The sequence below is a fragment of the Mobula hypostoma genome, chromosome 3 (assembly GCF_963921235.1).
Source record: "Mobula hypostoma chromosome 3, sMobHyp1.1, whole genome shotgun sequence".
Taxonomy (NCBI): domain Eukaryota; kingdom Metazoa; phylum Chordata; class Chondrichthyes; order Myliobatiformes; family Myliobatidae; genus Mobula; species Mobula hypostoma.
The window spans coordinates 135775151-135796983 of NC_086099.1; the positions used below are offsets into that span (position 1 = coordinate 135775151).

Consider the following 21833-nt stretch of genomic DNA (forward strand, 5'->3'; position numbering starts at 1 on the left):
CTTGCCCCAGTTCAGAACTCAAAACCTGTGGCCCCTTTCGATAATTATTGTAAAGTTAATGCAACTATTATCACTAGTCCCAGTGTGCTGCCTAACTGTGACCACAGTCACTTGCCCTTCCTTATTTGCCAGGGGTAATTCAAGCTTTGCCCACTTTCTGGTAGAGCTCTCTATCTACTGCCTGGGGAAACTTTCTTTCGGGAACACACTGAATAAATGCCCCTTGGTTCAAGGGCAATTGAGGACGGGCAATATGAGCACCTATAAGAATACACTGCTGTAAAGCATTTTTAAACAAAAAAACAAGAGTCTATGAAATTCACTCTGATAAATCTTAGCCTTGGACTGGGAAGCTATTCTATTCACATCTCAGACTGATGAATCACTGATATTTCACCAATAGCTTATAGCTTGTCTGAAACTGCAGATTTCAAGTTACGTCTCACACAACGCCTGCTTGGTTTGTCTGTTAAATTATTACTCTTACTATTTTAAAGGCCAACAAGTTCAGTGAAAATGAGTGAACATCCAATCCCTTTGCAAACTAATCTTTATTCACTTCTTGTATCTGGCAGGAACCAGCAAGAACATCAGGTTCATGCTAATTATAGTAGTTGATTAAGAAAATATTCAATTTTTTTTAAAAAACTCTCCTTCCATTCTTCAAATCATTTTGAGTAGTTTTCTGATTCCTCTCCCTGTCTAACTACAAGGTGTTCTATTTTTAGCTCAAAATGCCACCTTGTTTGGAATTGTGCACTGTGTAGAATTATCAGTGCAAATGCCACAGAGGCTCCACATTTGCTTTGAATTTCTGAGAAGGGAAATGAGCCCCTCAGAATTTTCCATGCTCATAGATTTATTTTTGAATACTCTACTAATTTCAACCACGTTGTTTTAGGATGCAGTTTAATAGGACAAACTTAAGTTGCTTTTTGACTATAAAAATTTCAATGTTCTTGATGCACTTAAAATAGGTGTACGCCAGCTCTAATGCTACAATTTTTCCTCTACATTTAATAATTTTTCAGCTTGTTAGCCTCTTATAATTACCTCCATCAAAACAAGATCCTGCCTGCCAACCTTCCTAAAAATAAATCAACATTACATTATGTCTATCCATTATCTAAACCATGTCCAGAACGAGGGGTCACAGTTTGAGGGTCCAGAACGAAGGGTCACAGTTGGAGGGTCCAGAACGAGGGGTCACAGTTTGAGGGTCCAGAACGAGGGGTCACAGTTTGAGGATAAAGGGGAAGCCTTTTAGGACCGAGATTAGGAAAAACTTCTTCACACAGAGAGTGGTAAATCTGTGGAATTCTCTACCACAGGAAACAGTTGAGGCCAGTTCATTGGCTATATTTAAGAGGGAGTTAAATATGGCCCTTGTGGCTAAAGGGATTGGGGGTATGGGGGGAAGGCTGGTACAGGGTTCAGAGTTGGATGATCAGACATGATCATACTGAATGGCGGTGCAGGCTCAAAGGGCCAAATGGCCTACTCCTGCACCTATTTTCTATGTTTCTATGTAGCCAAAATGATCCTTCATCCATGCCCTGCTTTCCAGCTGTTACTAGTTAAAATAGGAATGAGTGATCCTGTGGGAATATTCAAGAAGTAATCAGCTCTGTAGCTGTCCTAGCTGGCATTTCTCTTCAATCACTATCACTGAAATTTAATGCATTAATGAACTATTTAATTCATTGTTGCTTTTGGGATCTTGTTGGCGCAGAGTAGCTACCAAATTCAGCTAGCTGAATTCAAAATTGCAGTTCAAAAACCTATTTATTACGTGTAGCTCTTTAAAATTATTTAACATGCAACATAAATTTAACTTACTTTCTTACCCAAAATACAGATGATACTATTTATGCTTCGCTTCCTCGGAGTTTAAATTCTTGTACTTGACTACTGTTAAGATAGATCTGAGGAACAAGGTACTGAAAATGGAAATTCTTAACGTGAGTCAGAATTCATAACATGTACCATATTTCTTTACATTTCTGTATAAGGTTGAGAGAACCCTAATGAACAAGGCAAATCTTAGATGATTAAGAAAGTACATAAAGTGATGTATTTTTTCAATCACATTAATGTCTAGCCAGGGTTCCCAACCTTTTTTTAATGACAAGGACCAATGCCATTAAGGAGTTCATGCAGTCCAGACTGAGAACCCCTGATGTAGAGGGACCAAACCAGGTTACTAGTGATATGGATGCCAAAGGAAGTTGAACCTGTCAAACATCTCTTCAGCAGCTCCATTGATTATGACAGGTTAGTGATCCCTTCCCCGTTTCCTTAAGGCAACAATTTCTTTCACCTTGCTGAAGTTAAGAGAGCTAGATTATTATTCTGACACAATACCATAAGGCATTCTTTCCTGTACTCCATCTCATCAATGTCTTTGATCCAGCCTGTAACAGTGGCATCATCGGCAAACTTAAAGACTGAGTTTGGGCTGTACCTGGCCACAAATTGATGGGTATATGAAAAAAAAACTAATTATTGAACCAGTGAAGAGATTTCAGGTTTTCTTTGCACTGTAACTCAGGCTGACAGACTCTGTGTGCAAAATGTCAATGTCAGAATGATGATCCTTTAATTGATGCCTGAATGGTGATCTCAATTTTTTTGAGACGGTTAGCAAAGTTTGCAGGTTACACCCAAAAACTTATGCCAGCAAGGAAGGAAATGTACAGTATTCAACTCTGCAATATCAAGTGCATGACAGCTAGAGAGAACATCTGGTACAATATATTGCCTACAGATGTGGACGATTTCCCACTGCACACACCAACACAATTGAACTCCAGTTAATTTCTCTTTTTGTATGATGTGTACATAAAAAAGTAGATCCTTCTTTCCTCTGGTGTAGCAAAATTTTATTAAACAAGATGATTTGCACCTTTTCAGTTTGTACATACATAACGCTCACTGAATCTGTGAATGTTCGAAGAAATTTAACACATACAGACATTCAATGATTACAATTTGCTTAAAGTTTGATGAAGCATTATATAAGAACACAAGAAATAGGAGGCCATCCAGCCTGTCGAGCCTGCTCTGCCATTCAATAAGATCATGGCTGATCTGACCATGGACTCATCGCCACCTCTCTGCCTTTTCCCCATAACCCTTAATTCCCCTACTATGCAAAAATCTACCCAACCTATATTTACATATATTTGCTGAGGCAGCCTCCACGACTTCACTGGGCAGAGAATTCCACAGATTCGCCACTCTTTGGGAAAAGCAGTTCCTCCTCATCTCCGCCCCAAATTGACTCCCCCTAATCTTAAGGCCATGTCCCCTAGTTCTGGTCTCACCTACCAGTGGAAACAACTTCCCTGCCTCTGTCTTATCTATCCCTATCATCATTGTATATATTTCTATAAGATTGCTTCATTGGAATAATTACTGCATACCTGTACACACATTCCTCTGAATTTCACAGAAAAAAAATTTAGTTTAAAAATAAATGTAGTCAAACCATATGCATTGGTTTACAATGAGGTAACTGCTAAATAGATAGTGACAGTAATTATATTGGCTAACACTATTAAAAGTACAATTGCAGTCAATATGTCACCAATTGAACAAAGTGTACATCACTCTCATTATTTAGCTAAAATGTCAAGTAGAAAGACTTTAATCATTACTTTGATGCCACTTGTTTTTAAAAGAATGCAAGCAGTTTTTTTTCCAAGATACACTGTGTCATAGTCTCATTTCTATTTTCTGAGCACATCTCTGAAATCAGAATCAGGTTTATCATCATCCTTACATGATGAGAAAGCTGTTGTTCTGCAGCAGCAGTAGAATGCAAGATATAAAATTACAATAACATATAAAATAAATAAATAAATAGTGTGAAATAAATAATGAGGTAGTTCATGGATTGGTCAGAAATCTAGAGATCCTAAGTTCCAGATGAGGAAAATCTTAAAGAAATTCTGTTTTCTGTGTGATGTTGAGATAAGAGAGAAAAAAAATCTGCACAGTGTGCAATTGGGGTGTAGAACGTGGAATGCGGAGGCTGATTCAACTGTAGTGATCAAAAGGGAGCTGGATAACCATTTGAAAAAACATCAGCAGGGCGATGGGTAGAAGGTAGGGCAGTTGGACAAGCCGTATTACATGGAGCCTTCATACTCTTACTTCATACCATGTGTGGGCACGTGGCCAAGTGGTTAAGGCATTGGACTGGCGACCTGAAGGTCGTGAGTTCGAGCCCCAGCCGAGGGAACGCGTTGTGTCCTTGAGCAAGGCACTTAACCACACATCGCTCTGCGATGACACTGGTGCCAAGCTGTATGGGTCCTAATGCCCTTCCCTTGGACAACATTGGTGTCGAGGAGAGGGGAGACTTCAGCATGGGCAACTGCTGCTCTTCCATACAACCTTGCCCAGGCCTGCGCCCTGGAGAGTGAAGACTTTCCAGGTGCAGATCCATGGTCTCGCAAGACTAACGGATGCCTTTACACATACTCTTCATGGATCAAAGGTTCATGCTGTAACAATTCTGAAATATTAGCAACATTTGTTGGATACAAAATTGGAAATTATGACAATTGTGAATTTTAGGATTCTCGACTGTTTGAATTAGGCAGGTGCACGCAAAATCAGATAACTGAAACATCCACATATCACTCTACGAAAGTGGTACATTCAGCATACTGTTACAAATCATTTAATCAAAAGACGTAATAAAACTAGTTAAATCTATTTACTCACTTCCATTTGAAAGACAGTAGAATCTCCCCAAAGGCAACAAATGCCCATCTCATGACAATGTGCAAGATGTGATGAATCCCTAATAGAAGTCATCAAGTATATGCCATGAATTTAGTTTGAGATCACAGAGAAAAGTATAAGACACTAACCTGGTGACCCCAGGAAATTTTGATAAAGTTAATAATAGATTACACAACTCAAACCTGTTAATAGTGTACAGTGTCATGCTCCTAGCTGACAGCTCTTCAGAAATCATGAGATAACCTGTTCTACAAGCATACATGGGAGAGGGAAGTAATCAGCAACCCGCCTCAGCACCGTATGTGAAACATCCTCTGGTGCTTCTGGGAATAAAGGAGATGGTAGACTATAGTCTGATGGCCCCCTGCATAAATGGCCAAAGTCATGTACAGCAGCAGGTGTGTAAAGAAGGCCTGGAAGATCACCAGCGACACCAGTCACCCCAACCACAAACTGTTTCAGCTGCTTCCGTCTGGCAAACAATACCACAGCATTAAAGCCAGAACCAACAGGCCATGGGACAGCTTCTCTCTACAAGCCATTAGACTTATAAATTCACATAGGTTCAGAGGAGATATCAGGGCTAGGTTTTTTTTTTAAAATGCAGAGAGTGGTGAGTGCTTGGAATGGGCTGCTGGTGACAGCGCTGGAGGCAGATACGATAGGGTCTTTTAAGATACTCCTGGGCAGGTATATGGAGCTCAGAAAAAATAGATGGCTATGAGGTAACACTAGGTAATTTCTCAGGTAAGGACATGTTCGGCACAGCTTTGTGGGCCGAAGGGCCTGTATTGTGCTGTAGGTTTGCTATGTTTCTATGTCTGTACATTGTGTTGGAGTCATAACGCAAAGATTTTTACTCCCTCACGTAGTGGGACAGATGCAGGATTTAAATAAATTCAAGTGGCAGGATGTCTCATTAGCAAACTCTCAAACAAACACCATGACCTTTCCTGGCCAGAGGTAAATAGGGTCTCCTTGTCAAATGCTTCAACCCAGAATCTTATTAGCATTTTCCATGAATTTTGCTTCATTCTGAAAGGTTGCACATGTAAAGACTCTTTGATTTACGTGTTGTTTCCATGGACGTACCACAACTGCTCCAAAAAGAACATCTCAGTAATAGACATCCCTAATTTATTTATTTAGTCGGAATAAATTTACTTTAGCTTTTCGTTTGCAAGAAACCTACTGGTTTTCCAGTGCAAGGAGCTAACCACAACTAAATACTGTACTCCATCTAATTCCATGACTAAGCTATTTAATATATAGCTAGAAAACAAGTTCATACCCTGCTGTTATAATGTAAATCTAGCAACTAACTGGGAACGACCTGTCCATTACAGTGACTGACCACATTATATATACCTACACTTCATTCATAATATTTGAAAATTTTAAGTAGTAGTGATCACTCATTTTACAATTATCTTCATTCTAGAATTTAATTTGGCAATAGTTTATTTCCCTAAACATTAAAGATTGTATCAATATTTGTTATAAATATTCATGTTTAAAATCGAAGAACCGTACGCATTGACACTGGGTTACCATAAGACCACAAGACATAGAAGCAGAATGAGATCATTCAACCTAGGTTCTGCTCCACCATTCCATCATGGCTGATTTATTATTCTTCTCAACCTCATTTTCCTGCCTTCTCCCCATAACATTTGACACCCCTACTAATCAAGGACTTACCAATTCCACTTTAAATATTCCCAATGACTTGGCCTCCACAGCCATCTGCGGCAATGAATTTCACAGATTCACCACCCTCTAGTTAAAGAAATTCTTCCTCAACTCTGTTCTAAAGGGACCTCTTGATAGTCTGAGCCTCTGCACTCTGGTCCTAGGCTCGCCCACTATACAAAACATCCTCTCCACATCCATTGTTTAGGTCTTTCAATATTCAATCAGTTTCAATGAGTTCCCCCCTCATTCATCTGAACTCCAGTGAGTACAGGCCCACAGTCATCAAATGTTCTTCATAAATTGACCCTTTTATTCCCAGGATCATTTCTGTGAACCTCTCCAATGCCAGCTCATCCTTACTTAGATAAGGGGCTGAAAATTGTTCAGTATAGTCCAAGCGCAAACACGAGGAAATCTGCAGATGCTGGAAATTCAAGCAACACACATAAAAGTTGCTGGTGAACGCAGTAGGCCAGGCAGCATCTCTAGGAAGAGGCACAGTCGACATTTCGGGCCGAGACCCTTCGTCAGGACTAACTGAAAGAAGAGCTAGTAAGAGATTTGAAAGTGGGGGGGGGGGGGAGATCCAAAATGATAGGAGAAGACAGGAGGGGGAGGGATGGAGCCAAGAGCTGGGCAGGTGATAGGCAAAAGGGATATGAGAGGATCATGGGACAGGAGGCCTAGGGAGAAAGAAAGGGGGAGAGGGGAAATCCTAGAGGATGGGCAAGGGGTATAGTGAGAGGGACAGAGGGAGAAAGAGAGAGAGAAAAAGAATGTGTGTGTATATAAATAAATAAATAATGGATGGGGTACGAGGGGGAGGTAGGGCATTAGTGGAGGTTTGAGGTCAATGTTCATGCCATCAGGTTGAGGCTACCCAGACAGAATATAAGGTGTTGTTCCTCCAACCTGAGTATGGCTTCATCTCTACAGTAGAGGAGGCCATGGATAGACATATCAGAATGGGAATGGGACGTGGAATTAAAATGTGTGGCCACTGGGAGAGCCTGCTTTCTCTGGCGGACAGAATGTAGGTGTTCAGTGAAATGATGTCCCAGTCTGCGTCGGGTCTCACCAATATATAGAAGGCCACATCGGGAGCACCGGACGCAGTACATCACCCCAGCTGACTCACAGGTGAAGTGTCGCCTCACCTGGAAGTACTGTCTGGGGCCCTGAATGGTGGTAAGGGAGGAAGTGTAAAGGCATGTGTAGCACTTGTTCCGCTTACAAGGATAAGAGCCAGGAGGGAGGTTGGTGGGGAGGGGTGGGGAGGGATGGGGGGGGACGAATGGACAAGGGAGTCGTGTAGGGAGCGATCCCTGTGGAAAGCAGGGGGGGGGAGGGAAAGATGTGCTTAGTGGTACTAGCTCTTCTTTCAGTTAGTCCTACGAAGGGTCTCGGCGCGAAACGTCGACTGGACCTCTTCCTAGATTATGTGTGTTACTATAGTCCAAGTGCAGTCTGCCCAGTGCCTTATAAACCTCAGCATTACATCCCTGCTTTTGTATTCTCGTCTTCTCAAAGTGAATGCAAGCACTGCGTTTGCCGTCCTGACCACCAACCAACCTGCAAGTTAACCTTTAGGGAATCCTGCATTAGGACTCCCAAGTCCCTTTGCACCTCTGATTTTTGAATTTGATCCCCATTTAGAAAACAGTCCACACTTTTATTCCCGCTACCAAAGTGCATGACCATACACTTCTTTACACTGTATGCCATCTGCTACTTCTTTGCCCATTCTCTTAATCAGACAAAGTTTATCTGCAGACTCCTTGCTTTATCAACACTATCTGCCCCTCTATGTATCTTTAAATTGTCTGCAAACTTGGCCACAAAGCCACCGAGTCCACCATCCAGTTGATTGACATATAACGTTAAAATAAACAGTCCCAACACTGACCCCTGCAGAAGACCACCAGTCACCAGTAGCCAACCAGAAAAAGGCCCCCTTAATTCCTCTTTGGTTTCCACTCTTCTATCCATGATAGTATCTTTCCTGTAATATCATGGGCTCTCATCTTGTTCAGCAACTTTATGTGCAGCACCTTGTCAAAGGCCTTCTAAAAATCCAAGTTAACAACATCCACTGACTCTCATTTTTTTTTCCTATTCAGTTATTTCCTCACAATTCTGTCATCTGCCATTTTCAGATTTGTCAGGAGTTATTTTCCCTGAAGGAAACCATGCTGACTCAGCCCAGTTTATCAAGTTCCTCCATAACGTCCTTAATACCAGACTTTAACATTGCCCCAGCCACTGAAGTCAGGCAAACTGACCTATCATTGCTTATCTTTTGCATCCCTCCCTTCTTAAAGAGTGGAGTGGCATTTGCAATTTTCCAGTCCTCTGGAGCCATTTTAGAACCTAGTGTTTCTTGAAAGATCATTATAATGCCTCCACGATCCCTTAAGCCTCTTCTTTTAGATTCTTGGGGTGTACACCATCTGGTCCAGGTGACTTATCTACCTATAGACCTCTCAGCTTCCCATGGACCTTCTCCTTAGTAATAGCAACTACACTCACTTCTGCCCTTTGACACCCTTGCATTTCCAGCATACTGCTGGTGTCTTCCACAGTGAAGGCTGATGAAAAATACTTGAGTTTTTTCTGCCATTTCTGTTTCCCATTACTACATCTCCAGCGTAATTTTCCAGTGATCCAATATCCACTATCATCTTTCCTTTACTCTTTCTATATCAGCAAGAACATCTATATTACTGGCTAGTTTATCTTCACAACTGATCTTTTCCCTCCTTATGTCCTTTTTAGTTGCCTTCTGTTGGTTTTTAAAAGCTTCCTAATTCTCTTACTTCCTACTAATTTTTGCTATATTATATGCCTGTGAAGATCCCTGCTGCACCCGGTGGCCCTGTGATTTCTGCCTTGGAGGCCGATGTTAGGCTGTCTTTAAGGTGGAAGGCCCAACTGAGTACATGGCAAGGCTCTGAAAACTTGTGCCAACTATCTGGCGGGAGTATTCAAGGACATTTCCAACTTCTCACTGCTACAGGTGTAAGTTCCCACTTGCTTTTCAAATAGGCAACAGATATACAGGTGCACAAGAAGAATAATGTGAGCTGCCTTCATGACTATCGCCCAGTAGAACTCACATCTACAGTGATGAAATGCTTTGAGAGGTTGGTCATGACTAGATTGAACTCCTGCCTCAGCAAGGAAATAGACCCACAGCAATTTGCCTATCGCCACAATAGGTCAACGGCAGATGCAATCTCAATGGCTCTTCACATGGCCTTAGACCACCTGGACAATACAAACACCCATGTCAGGATGTTATTCATCAAATATAGCTCAGCATTTAACACCATCATTCCCAAAATCCTGATTGAGAAGTTATAGAACCTGGGCCTCTGTACCTCCCTCTGCAATTGGATCCACAAATTCCTAACCGGAAGACCACAATCTGTGGGTTTGGTAAGAATATCTCCTCCTCACTGACTATCAACACTAGTGCACCTCAGGGGTGTGTGCTTAGCCCACTGCTCTACTCTCTCTATACCCATGACTCTGTAGCTAGGCAGAGCTCAAATACCAGCTATGAATTTGCTGATGATACAACCATTGTTGGTAGAATCTCAGATGGGAGATTAGAGGAACGAGATATGCCAACCGGTGGAGTGCGGCCACAGCAACAACCTTGCACTCAACATCAGTAAGACAAAGGAGCTGATTGTGGACTTCAGGAAGGGCAAGACGAAGGAACACATACCAATCCTCACAGAGGGATCAGAAGTGGAGGGAGTGAGCAGTTTCAAGTTCCTGGGTGTCAAGATCTCTGAGGACCTATCCTGGTCCCAACATATTGATGCCGCTATAAAGAAAGCAAGACAGCACCTATACTTCATTAGGAGTTTGAAGAGATTTGGTATGTCAACAAAAACTTCTATAGATGTACTGTGGAGAGCATTCTGACAGGCTGCGTTACTGACTGGTATGGGGGACTACTGCACAGAACCGTAAGAAGCTGCAGAGATCATAAATTTAGTTGGCTCCATCTTGGGTACTAGCCTACAAAGTACCCCGGACACCTTCAAGGAGTGGCGTCTCAGAAAGGCAGCGTCCATTACTAAGGACCCCCAGCACCCAGGACATGACCTTTTCTCACTGTTGCCATCAGGTAGGAGGTACTGAAGCCTGAAGGCTCACCCTCAGGGATTGAGAAACAGCTTCTTCCCTCTGCCATCCAATTCCTAAATGGACATTGAATCAATGAACACTAACTCATTTTTTAAATATATATTATTTCTGTTTTGCACGATTTTAATCTATACACTGTACATACACTGTAATTGATTTACTTATTTATTGTTATTATATTTTTTCTTCTTCTATATTAAGTAGTGCAGGGGTCCCCAACCTTTTTTGCATTACGGACCGGTTTAATATTGACAATATTCTTGCGGACTGGCCGACCGGGGGGGAGGGGTGGGGGTAGGGTTGCCAACGGACGAGAGTAGCAGTCAAATACATTGTGTTTACCCAGAGTAAGACTACAATGACCATGAAGCCTTGCGCGGGCACCTGTGTGTGCATGCGTGTATGTGCCGATCCCCCCCCCCCCACAAATTGATTTTAGCGATTCTGTTCGGGGGGGGTGTTAATCACAACCGGAATATAGGTGATAAGTGGCTAATACACTCAATTTTGTTTCTAAAAGGGTTTATCTAACAAATTTAATATTAAACACACAGCGCATATTTTCCTCGCATGAATATAGAGATAAGTCAATTATCAGGGGAGCTTGAAGTGTTGAACAAACTTCCAGTAGAAGTGGTAGAGGCAGGTTCGATATTATCATTTAAAGAAAAATTTAATCGGTATATGGACAGGAAAGGAATGGAGGGTTATGGGCTGAGTGCAGGTCGGTGGGACTAGGTGATAGTAGCGTTCGGCACGGACTAGAAGGGCCGAGATCGCCTGTTTCCGTGCTGTAATTGTTATATGGTTATATAAGTCAATAGCATCATAATATTTTAAGTAACATTTGGATATTAAACACACAGCACATATTTTCCCCGTATGAACATATAAGATCATTGCAACACACCAATATCGCTGAATCAGTGGGAGCCCTGGGCTTGTTTCCCCTGCAACAACACGGTCCCATCAAGGGGTGATGGGAGACAGTGATACTCGAAGGGGGTTCCTTATGTCCAGTCTATTCCGCAATTTAGTTTTTGTTGTATTCATTGCAGAGATAGCAACGTTTTCAGTGCTTTCGTGGCTATCTCAGGATATTCAGCCTTGACTTTGATCCAGAATGCCGGCAGAGATGTTCTGTCAAACATACTTTTCTGCCCGCTGGCATTTGCAAGCTTGAGGAGTTGATCTCCTTCCCGCGCTGACATGGATCACATGTGTGTGATGACCGCACATGCGTTCAAGCTCAACAGTGGGCGTGACAGGGAATGAGGCAAGGTGCAGCTGACTCCTATCGCTAAAACATATCGTTTCCTCGTGGCCCGGTAACACATGCTTTGCAGCCCGGTGGTTGGGGACCGCTGAAGGTGTGCATTGAACTGCTGCTGAGTTAACAAATTTCACGACACATGCCGGTGATAATAAACCTGACTCTGATGCCCTCTCTTTTGCTTTTATGCTGTCTTTGACTTCCCTCGTCAGTCCCCTTGTCTGACCCTCCCTTTGTCATAGTCATAGTCATAGTCATACTTTATTGATCCCGGGGGAAATTGGTTTTCGTTACAGCTGCACCATAAATAATACATAGTAATAAAACCATAAATAGTTAAATAGTAATATGTAAATTATGCCAGGAAATTATGAAATAAGTCCAGGACCAGCCTATTGGCTCAGGGTGTCTGACCCTCCAAGGGAGGAGTTGTAAAGTTTGATGGCCACAGGCAGGAATGACTTCCTATGACGCTCTGTGTTGCATCTCGGTGGAATGAGTCTCTGGCTGAATGTACACCTGTGCCCAACCAGTACATTATGTAGTGGATGGGAGACATTGTTCAAGATGGCATGCAACTTGGACAGCATCCTCTTTTCAGACACCACCGTCAGAGAGAACAGTTCCATCCCCACAACATCACTGGCCTTACGAATGAGTTTGTTGATTCTGTTGGTGTCTGCTACCCTCAGCCTGCTGCCCCAGCACACAACAGCAAACATGATAGCACTGGCCACCACAGACTTGTAGAACATCCTCAGCATCGTCCGGCAGATGTTAAAGGACCTCAGTCTCCTCAGGAAGTAGAGACAGTTCTGACCCTTCTTGTAGACAGCCTCAGTGTTCTTTGACCAGTCCAGTTTATTGTCAATTCATATCCCCAGGTTTTTGTAATCCTCCACTATGTCCACCCTGACCCCCAGGATGGAAACAGGGGTCACCGGTGCCTTAGCTCTCCTCAGGTCTACCACCAGCTCCTTAGTCTTTTTCACATTAAGCTGCAGATAATTCTGCTCACACCATGTGACAAAGTTTCCTACCGTAGCCCTGTACTCAGCCTCATCTCCCTTGCTGATGCATCCAACTATGGCAGAGTCATCAGAAAACTTCTGAAGATGACAAGACTCTATGCAGTAGTTGGAATAATTCTTTGGGATGAACCTATCCAATGTCTTCCGAATTGCTCCCATAAACTCCAGCTACTGCTGCTCTGCCATCATTTCTGATAGTGAGCCCTTCAAATCAAATTTGGCCAGTTCCTTTCTCATGCCTCTGTAGTTTCCTTTACTTCTATATAATACCGAGGCCAAGTCATTGGGTATATTTAAAGCAGAGGTTGATAGATTCTTGATTAGTAAAGTGTCAAAGGCTACAGGGAGAAGGCAAGAGAATGGGGTTAAGGGGGCACAATAAATCAGCCATGAAGGAATAGCAGAGCAGATTTGATGGGTCAAAGGACTAATTCCACTCTTATGTCTTATGGGCTTATGCTACATCTGATTTTATCTTCTTCTCAAACTGCAGGGAGAATTCTATCACATGATGATCACTGCCTCCTAATGGGTTTCTTTATCTTAATCAAATGTGGTTCCTTACACAACACCCAATCCAAAAGAGTTCCATTCCTGAGAACTGTGCGTAAGCCAGTTTCTCCTCAAGTTAGAAACTTCTCTTTTGTATAGGTGCCCATAATACATTGCCTTGAAAAAGTATTCAGCCCCCAACCCTTTGTTCACATAAATGAATACTGCAACCAGAGACCTTGATCAATCAACTGAGAGTTTTTATTTGTATATCACAAGCTCCTTTTTTCACAGCAGAGCTCAAAAAACATGGAAAATTGTAAAGCATGAAAAACTAAAAATTCAAAAAGTGAAATGTCAGCAGTTGATAAGTATTCATCCCCTTTTGCTCATTACTTCATTGAACCACCTCTCTCAGCTATTACAACCAGTATCCTTTTTGGATAAGTCTCTACTAGATTTGCACAATATGATGGTGCAAGATATGCCCATTCCTCCTTACAAAGTTGCTCAAGTTGTGCCAGGTTAGGTGGGGAGCAGTGGTGAACAGCAATCGTCTGATTTTGTCAGAGATGTTCAATTGGGTTAAGGTCAGAACTTTGACTGAGCCACTCAAGAACATCAATCTTCTTCATCTGAAGCCACCTCATGGTTGCTCTGGCAGTGTGCTTTGGGTCATCATCCTGTTGAAAGACACACTTTCTCCCCAGCTTAAGCTTTTTGGCAGAGGCTAGCAGGTTTTTATTCAGGACCTCTCTGTACTCAGTAGCATTCCTTTTCCCATCAATCCAAACCGGATTTCCACTCCCTATTGCTGAAGAGCAACCCCATAACATGATGCTACCACCATACTTTACAGTAGGGATGGTGTTACCTGGCAGTTGTGCAGTATTAGATTTATACTATACACATACACTGCTAAATGGTTACGGTATAGAGTGATTTTGTGTAAGTTCCAACACAAACAGAACCTGTTTATAACCTGGCGACAGCCTGTATTTGGATTTTGATGCAGTGTTTGAAAAGGTGCCACACAAGCAGTGATCAAGTAAAATTAGAACATGTGTAATATACTGCTAGGCGTGAGGATGGTCAATCGAGAGAAACTGGAGTGGAAATAAACAGATTAAATGTCATATTTAGAAGTTTGCTGGTGATATACAGCTGGGTGGAATAATGAGCAGGGAGGAGGATGTAAAAAGGCTTCAAGGGGACCGATCGCTGAGTCAATTGACAGTTCATGCACTACAATGTGGAAAACAGGAAGTCATCCTGCTTGATAGAGGGAGAAAAAAACAGAAATGTAATGTTCAAGTTATGAGCTATTGAAATACTTGTACATGTTGTCAGAAGGTTCCCTGCACAAGAATAACTGAAATTTAATGATCAGGTAAAGAAGCAATTACAAAAGGCAAAAGATATGTTGACCTTTATTGTAAGAGGAACTGAGTACAACACTTATGCTGTCTGACTACAATTATCTGGGGCCTTGGCAAGAATGAGACCAGAATGTTGCATTCATGTTTGGTTGCTCTATGTCAGGCGCTCGTAATTCAGGGAATGCATCAAAGATTTGCCTGGTTGATTCCTGGAGTGGGGGGAGTTTGTTGTTTGAGTTGAGAACATTCAACATTTTTTAATGGGGCTTTACCAAGTGAATACCAGAGTGGTATTTTCGTACAACCAAGGTCACAATCCAAACGTAAGCTTTTTTGGGTAGAGAGTTTAGGATAGCGATTAAACTGAACTTTTTCACCCAGAGAGTACATCTTTGAAATTCTCGACCCAGAAAAGTTCCAAAGACTCAGTCCAAATATACTTAATTCTCTTATTATCCAGAAATCTATTGATGGGGAATAAAGGATTGTGGGATTAATATAGCAAATAGCACTGAAATTAAAAATAAATCAGGCATACTCTTCTTGTATTCAGGAGCAGATATGAGGGCCTACTCCTGCACCTACATTTTATGTTCTTGTTCTTCACAAAGACAGTTGTGATTGATGAATATCAATCATCCGAGCCCCAAGATGCGGGAGTTTCTCAGGTCAATGTTGCAGGCTCAACCATCTTCTGCAGCTTCACCGATGACCATCTTTCAATCAAAAGTTTAAAAGTGGGCTTGTTCACTAAAGACTGCAAACTGTTCAATTTCATTCAGAATCAGAATTATTTTATTGCCAGTATGTGAAACAGACCAGAACTGATTGTGGTTCAGTGCCAAGCAAAAAACACAGGACAACACAACACAATGGCAACCAGCAATTTACAAGACAATTGTGTTAACAGCCGTGAGCAATCAACAATTAATAGAATAGTCACATGTGCAAACATCAATAATCAAACTTAAATAAATGTGAACATATGAACAGACTCAACAATTATCAACAAAACAGGGAGAGCAGGACAAAACACTTAATGGATGTTGTGCAGGGACATTTGGGGTACTACACCTGAGTGAGTTTGGTTGAGAAGCTGGATACCTGCAGGATAGAAACTTTGGAGAGGATGTGTAGTCCTGGTGATAATGGATGTGTAGAATCTCCCTGTTGGCAATTTGATGAATAGGTGACTGCTAGGGTGGGTGGAGTCAGCAGCAAGTTTTCCAGCTCTTTTCTTTGCTCTGGTGATGAACAGATCATAAAATGTTGGCAGCTGACAGCCAATGATCTGCCCACTGAGTGGACTTGGTGAGGGAGGAGGTGGCAGGAAATCAAACTATGGTAGAGGTGGTCAGGACACTCTCAACGATGGCTGAGTAAAAATTGATCAGGATATGCCCTAAGACGTTAAGTTTCCTAAATTAGCGTAAGAAGAACAATCTCTGCCGAGCTTTCCGAGTAATGAGCGTAATGCACTTGCCCCACTTCAATGTTTTGGTAATGATACAGGTCGACCTTCACTAATCCAGCACCATTGGGACCTGAGGAGTGCCGGATTAGTAAAAATGCCAAATTACAGAAGGATCACATTAAGCATAATCAGTGCCAGATAATCGAAGGAACTGAATTACAGGTAGTCGGATTAGTGAAGGTCGACCAGTACTTCAAAGGAATTTGGATGACTCAACCACAGACACAGCCTGACCAGTAATTTCTGGGGGGGGGGGGTGAGAGGTAGGGGTTGTCATCAGAAGTCCGTCCTCATTTCCACTGTTTTGACCAGCACACCATGCTGCAAAATGGTCTACCTCTCTTTGATAGCAGGTCATATCAATATTTGAAATGAGACCAACTACAGTTGTGTATTGCTGAACTTCAAGATTTTACTGGATTTTCTGTGGAGGTACAGTCACTTGTATCAAGTGACACTTTGTATCAAGTATCAAAGGAGACGTGAAAGGACACAGCCCTAGGAAAAGCCTGTGTTTTTAGACATTGGATCAGACAAGTAGGAGCCCAACCTTGCATGCTGCTTCCTTCCTGTCAGGAAGTTGGTAATCCACTGACAGATACTGTAGGGTTCAGCTAACTGGGTGAGCTTGCGGTGGAGCAACTCAGAAACAAAGTGTTGACGGTGGAGCTGAAATCCACAAACAAAATCCTCACATACCTAGGCGCTGGGGTCTCCAGATTTTGAAGAATGTAATGAAGGCACAATTTAACTACATCCTTGACTGAGCAATTTGCTCTATGAGCCAAGAAATGGATCAGTAATGGACTTAAATTAGGCCAACATCAGGTGTTCAAAGGATTTCATAACTACTGAAGACAGAGCAACTGGCCTATAACCATCCAGTCTAGTGATCGTGTCTTTCTTGGGAACTGGAACAATTGCAGCAACTTTAAAACAGTTTGGAACATAATTGCAGGGAGCTGTTAAATATCTCAGTGAAGACAGGTTCTAGCTCAGTGCCTTGCAGTATCAGGTGAGACACCCTCAGGGCCTACAGCTTTCCTAATAACACACACAAAATGCTGGAGGAACTCAGCAGGCCAACAGGTTTCCTCATGTTCTTTTCCAAATAGTTTGTGAGCATCTTCTTGCATCACAGAAAGTATGGGGTGTGATTGAGGATGGGGGGGGGGGGTGCCGAGGGGAGGCTGACTGAGGTCAACGGGGATGGTGACATTGGAGTGGTTGTGAAAGGGGAGGGGGAGAGTAGGGGTTTAGTTTGTCAGGATCAGATCAGCAGTGGGAAGAGATCGATGTTGATTGCCTTATTAAACCAACGATAAAATCTGACTGAGTTCATTGACCGGGGCGGGGGGGCGGGGGAACTTCTGTTCGAAGTTGTTAACACTGCAGGGCACTTCACACTACCCAGCTATTGTTGAAATCTCTCTCTAGCTGGTCCTTGTAAGAGGCTTTTGCCACTTTCAGAACTTTATTAAACTGCCATTTTGTAGAAATATATTCCTCTATTTCCAGACTTGAGGGCATGACACTTTGCAGATCTTCAAGTCCTCAAATCTTTGGTGAATCATGGCTTGTTGTTATTATACCTGACAATAATCTGTTAAGGAAGGTAAACTACTTCACAGAAGGATATGTAGTGTCAGCAAGTTCATCTATCCTACTACACCTGCCTTCCAATCTATGGAGCTAAAGCAGTCTCTCAGCTTTCAAACAGCCTCAGGAGACCATCGCCGTCTGATGGTCTTGGTTGGTTTAGACAGTTCCAGTTTGCATTTATAGCTGGGAACAAGCATGATCATGGCATGGTCAGACTTGTCAAGGGGTGCCTGGGGAAAATGGTGGAGCACCCCTTTAATGTTGGTATAGAAGTGCTCCAAAGTTCTGTCCTTGTGTGCAGAGCAGATAATCAACTGATAGTATTTGGGCAGATCACGTTTCATGTTACAATCATAAATGTTACCAGCCAACAGCAGTTGTACAGTCTGAGCGTTTGTGTGAAGGGGGACCACATAATCCCAGCCAGAAGAACAGGATGAAATCCCGAGTAGGTAGAATGGTTTCCAATGAATGAAAAAAGTCTCTAAGTCAACAGAAGAAAAAAGGAAGAACTTCTCAGCAAATGAAGCAGCCCTTGTCTGCATGCAAGACTAAGACAGCTTTCAAGCATTGGCTATAAGTAGCAGTAACATTTAGCTACAAAAGCACCAGGCAACATCCATTTTTAACAAGTGAGAGTTTAACCAAAATAACAAGCCAAAATAATGCAACTCTCAATAGCAATGCTTTGTGTCTAACCAACCGCACTTGCCATTCAATGTAATTATCATTGCTCTCCCAGTAAGAAGACAAGGATGGAAGGCATAAGGGAACACCGCCACTTTCATGCTCCTCTCTAGTAAGCTCACCTTTGAAATATATTACTGTTCTTTCATCACCATTGGGTCTATATCTTGGAACTCCTCCGAACAGCACTGTGAACATACCTTTGTCAGAAGAACTACAGAGATTCAGTCACCTTCTCAATTGTAATTAGGGATCAGCAATGAAAATTGGCCTTGCCAAATATGGTCAAGTCCTGAAAAGTAAATAAGCTTTTGTAGTACATTACAATAATTTCAACTTAAGTTTAGGGGACATATAAAAGAAGATCTGTAGACAACTCAAAAATTGTTGTCATGAAAGAGAAAAGTGTAAGATTCTAGGACAGAAAAGTTATTACAGAGATAACTAATAATGTGTAAGTACAACAGAAAATACACAATATTGGGGAGAGGGACTTGAAATGCATGTCCACAGATCCTTAAAGGTAGCAGGGCAAGTCAATAATATATTTTAAAAGATACATAAAATGTTTTTGTTCATTAATTGTGATAAACAAGAGCAAAGCCATCACACTGGCACTGTACATAATGCAAATCAGATTGCTGTTTGACATCTGTACATTGCTTTGATGACCCACATTACAGGAAAAATGTGACTACACTGGAAAATGTAGAGAATTTTTCCGAGAATGTTTCCAGAACTGGAAATATCTTGCCATGAGGAGAGATTGGAGAGGTTTGTATGGAACAGAAAAGGCTGAGAGAGAATTAAGGGAGGCACATAAAATCATGAGGTCTCTATAAATAGGAAGGATCTATTTCTTCTTGCAAAAAAATCAAAACACAGGGGTCTTGATTTAAAGTAATTAGTAAAAGGACTCGAGGAGATATTAAGCTCCCACTCCCACCCCACTACTCAGGGGATGGAAAGGATCTGTAACTCTTTCACCATCAACTCTCTTCAAATTCATAAATGTATAAACTGCCAGGCTCGGAACCAAGTAGAGGGTAGTTAGATTAGGTTGGGAAGCTTTTTCTTGATTGAACTGGAAGCACTGGTGCTAAATTCTAAACTAAGAATTCTGCAGATCTGGAAATCACACACATATACAATGCTGGAGGAACTCAGCAGATCAGGCAGCGTTTATGGACAGGAATAAACAATCGATGTTTCAGGCTAAGACCCTCGAGTCCTTTCAACATTTTGTGTGCATCTCTGGTACTAAATGTCTTCCTTTTGTATCATGATTCTTTTTTTATGATCCTGTAAAGGCTTTTTCCAAAGTGCTTGGGATTCAATAGTTTTGAAACGACTTGGGCTGCTGAGAGCCATTTGGGAGTTTGGGATGTTTTAGTTAGCTAATTTCTCAAAACTTCCATTATATTTCTATCCTACATAGTGTGTGCGTTTTACAAAGCCAGAACACTACTTTCATGCACATTTGTTGCAGATTTTTTTCTTCTGAAAATATTTTCACTTGATAATTAGTGTTCATTTGCCAAAAAAAAAGTTACCATGATTATCATCTGGGCAGTACTGACAGTAATTAGGATATCTCCATTTTCTAAGAACTGTTAAATATTGAGCTGGAAGCACACAGTATTTCCTCAGTTTAATTGAGGTTTCTTTTAAATGAAAGTTATAAAAGCTCTTTAATTATCACCTGGGTTATTTTTAGTTAGATATTTCACCCAAAAGTCAGTGTAGAATTGCAAAATAAGAAATTTAATAATGGAAGACATCCCTTAAAGTATCATATGCCAATTTACCAGATATTGAGTCAACTAATTCAGCATAATCAATCCCATGCCCTGATCCCCTTTAATTTTTGAACGTCACCAAATGTCCATCTTTGGTGTCATATTCAGTTCCCAGTTATGTGAAACCTGGGGCTCAGCTTTAGTGATACCAGATTCAAGTTTCGCGTTTGTCAGATACAAACAACTCTCTTGCAAAAGGAAGCTAACACTTTTGTTTTGACGTAAACACAAGGAATTCTGCAGATGCTGGAAATTCAAGCAACACACATCAAAGTTGTTGGTGAACGCAGTAGGCCAGGCAGCATCTCTAGGAAGAGGTCCTGACGAAGGGTCTCGGCCCAAAACGTCGACTCTACCTCTTCCTTGGTTGCTGCGTTCACCAGCAACTTTGAGGTGTGTTACTTTTATTTTGACATTAGGCACTGCAGATGCTGTAATCTGGAGGAGAAAAATAACCCACTGAGCAACAGTGTATTTACTATTACCAAGGAGAGGATGCCTGGAAAGCTAAAATGTCTGAAGGTAAATAAGTCACCTTGATCAGGTGGAATACACCCCAGTAAAAAAACTCAAAGAAGCATTGCCATAAAACAGAGGGAAAATTCCTCCTTTCAGAGTAGTTTCCAGTACAGGCAGAACCAATAAAAAGCAATGTGAATGAAGTGCTATTTTAATAATGGACCACTGCAGAGTGCACCGCAATTAGGGGAAGAGCACAAGATGTTGAAAGAAGATTAATGAAAACGTTCCAGTTAACAAGTCCACAGCTTAAAATTCTGTCATGAATAAAGGAGGGAGTGTTGTAGTTCAGAGACAGGGAAGTTTGCAGCAGGCTATGAAATTATTGCTGGATAATGGTCTTGCTCAACAAATAAATTTAAAACATTTTGGGATGTGCAAGTCACTGATAAGAGTTGTGCATCATTTTTGAATGACTGCATTTTGCTGAATGAACTTTCACAGTGCTGTTGGTCAGGAAATTCCCATATTTACGCCCTTTTTTAGACGAGCAATAAATTCCCTAATCAGAATGGGATGTGACTGACAGAGTAGTAGAGACCAAGAGATTGCAGGACACTGTTGAAGAAGCCATACTAAATGGCTGTGGTTCACTCTGTAGGCAGTGCACACTGTAAGAAGAAACTAATTAATATGGTAATAGGTGCAGTCAAGTTGGCTGCTACTTCCAAGATGATGCCCAGTTTATTGGACCATTGTATTTTTGAGTGATATTTTTCAAATGGTGGAAAGGCTCTGCAAAGAGGTGTGTCACTGATGACTGGATACTCAGTTTTAAATGATGGTCACAGAGAGATACAGCATAGAAGCACGCCCTTCACCCCCTGACCATCAGGCACCCATTTTTGTACTCATCATATCCTAAACTTGTATTTTCCTCCACGTTCCCATCAATGCCCTCCGGATTCTGTCATTCATCTAGACTTTAGGGATAATTTACCATGGTCAATTAGCCTACAAATCACA

At 41.7% G+C, this 21833-nt stretch overlaps 1 protein-coding gene across 2 annotated transcripts in view; it reads right to left on the minus strand.

Annotated features, from left to right (window-relative positions):
- Nucleotides 1-21833, minus strand: part of LOC134344265 (eIF5-mimic protein 1) — a 110328-nt gene that overhangs the window by 57096 nt on the left and 31399 nt on the right. The window contains exon 2 of one of the 2 annotated variants that reach the window (XM_063043767.1): nt 1848-1940. The exons of the other annotated variant lie outside the window; for it this stretch is intronic. The gene's annotated coding sequence lies outside the window, so the exon portion shown is untranslated. The remainder of the gene's footprint in view (nt 1-1847; nt 1941-21833) is intronic. 2 annotated transcript variants of the gene reach the window in all.